A 2,136-nucleotide genomic window follows, 5' to 3' on the forward strand; every position below is an offset into this window, starting at 1 on the left:
GGGCTGGCAGTGCCCAGCACTCTTCCCCCCCTCCCGGTGCTCGCACTCCCCCCACCCCCACCAAAACCTTGACTTCCCCTCGTCTCTCCCACCACCACGGGGAAAATGAGGCAGCCGGGACCCCAAAGGGGGCCGCGGAGGGGTGTTCCGGGACCGCCCCCACCTGCTCATGCCGGCCCCAAGCGGCGCTGCCGTCCCCCAGCACCGGAAGGGCCGCTGGTGGCGGCGCCTTTAAGGAGCCCCATGGGCGCCGCGCGCTGCCCTACGCCGCCCCGCGCCGCTTCCGCCCCGCAGCCACGGCCTCGCGCATGCGCCCTGCGGCACGCAGCGCCCCCTGCCGGGCTGGAGGACACGGGCACGTGGGGGGCTGCGGGCGGCAGTGGGGCGGCTGAGCCGGGAAGGGCTCCGCACGCTGGTCGTGCTGGCAGGGACGCACGGCTCCACGCTCGCGGCGCTGGCAGAAGCACGCCTTGCACACTCGCACCCTGCAAGCGCTGGGCTGGCACACTCACAGTTCCGGCGCTGTCAAGGTGGGCGCGGGGCTCGCAACGCTCGCGCTGTCGGGTGAGCAGCAGCGGTGCTCCCGTCTGTGTGCACGCAGCACTGGGTGCAGGTGGCAGGGATTGGAGGTTTGCCTGAGCAAAAGAATGTTGCCCCGGGGGCAGGGCAGCACCTCGGGAGGCACTGCTCCAGTTAGAGCCTGTGCGGCCATCCTGCAGCTGGGGGAAAAGCAGAGTGCAGCCAGCCGGCTGTTGTGGGTGCTCTCACACAGCCCAACCTCCTTCTGGGGCTGAAGATGAGAGGGAGAGGAGCTGCTGAGGCCTTCAGCTGCTGGTCTTCCCCTTACAAGCAGCTGACGTGAGGAGGAGGCTCCCCAGTCCCTCCTCTGGCCTTGCAAAGGAAAATGCAGCTAAAAATGGGCTGCTGGGCTTAGAAGTGAGGCCCCCAAGGCACCTGCAGGTAACAGGAGCCCTCCTTGCTGCCTCTCCTGCTCTGTGAGGGGATGGGAGTTTGCATGAGAGGCTGAGATCCTCTCTGTGCACTATTATAATAATAATAATATCACTGCACAGTAATATTCTTTGTGCTGCACTGAACGTGCTGCTGTTTCCTAAGGAGAGGGAACACGAAGTGAGCTCTTCGGCACGGCTCTGTTCCTGCTGGCCTTTTCATCTCAGAAGGATGCTTTTGGTTCTGCCCTGACACAGGGGATGGGCGCAGAGCTGCAGGCTCCCTGCTTCAGGAGGTGCTGCCTGGAGCTGCAGTGACAGCAGGCGGCTGTTGAAGCCCCTCGGGCCCCCAGCCTGCCCTGCTCCGGTGGGACGGGCTCTGACCTGGCCCTGCCCAGCCCTGCAGGCTGCCAGCGTGCGTCCTGCACAGAAGAACCAGGACGAGGGCAGGGTTCTGCAGCCGTGTGTCCTCCTGCGGTCCAGGCTCCTCCATCGCTGTGCGTGTGAGAAGCAGTGCAACGGTGTCACTGAGATTGCTGCAGCAGGGCTCGAGTTTCCCCTGTCTCAACCTCAGAGTTGAGGCTGTGCCGGTGTCTGTGCGCATCTCTGCTCCCCTGCGAGTGCCATCCTGTGGCAAGAAGGGGACAGGCGCTGCAGAGCCCAGCACTCTGCACAGGAACAAGTGGGGCTCGGGTACAGACACGGACAGCAGTGAGAACTTCGCAGGCATTTCCTGCCCTGATGTCAGTTAAAATCAATTAAAGCGAGTCCTGACCCTCCGAAGTGAGGATGTGAAGCAATCCCAATTCCCACAAGGTCGCATAACGAGGCAGCGCATCCTGGAACTTCCTAACTGGTAACTCTGGAGCACAGCATTTAAATGATCCGGAAAGCCCTCGAGTGGAATTTAGAAACAGAACAATGATTAATTACAAACAAAATAATAATAATAATAATAATCTTAGAGGCACTGCGTCTTATCTTCTGTTTGTAGGTGCTGGGCTCTGCGTGCCTCCCACACTGCTGGAGGAGGAGAAAAAAGGAATAATCTTTTCCCAGCTGGGGTGGGGGCACGAGGGAAGCGTGCGAGGCCTTAATCTCAGCTCGGCAGGGCTCTGCGGGCTGCTTTCCCCTCCTTTAGCCCCGAGGACCCGGCTGGCTCTTTCTGCTGAGTCACAGCCTGCTG

General features: G+C 61.8%; 1 protein-coding gene across 4 annotated transcripts in view; it reads right to left on the reverse strand.

Moving 5' to 3' along the window:
* The window catches only part of LOC122156525 (solute carrier family 25 member 39-like), a 4,479-nt gene extending 4,213 nt beyond the window's left edge, over positions 1 to 266 (reverse strand). For 2 of the 4 annotated variants that reach the window (XM_042811298.1, XM_042811295.1), the window contains exon 1: positions 164 to 266. The gene's annotated coding sequence lies outside the window, so the exon portion shown is untranslated. Of the gene's footprint in view, positions 1 to 67; positions 135 to 163 lie in introns of those variants that run through there. The other 2 variants (XM_042811296.1, XM_042811297.1) reach the window with 2 other exon arrangements.
* Between the last annotated feature and the right edge of the window lie 1,870 nt (positions 267 to 2,136).

This window comes from Centrocercus urophasianus, unplaced genomic scaffold, assembly GCF_019232065.1.
Source record: "Centrocercus urophasianus isolate 14NV4802_14NV808 unplaced genomic scaffold, USGS_Curo_1.0 seq_1264, whole genome shotgun sequence".
Classification (NCBI taxonomy): domain Eukaryota; kingdom Metazoa; phylum Chordata; class Aves; order Galliformes; family Phasianidae; genus Centrocercus; species Centrocercus urophasianus.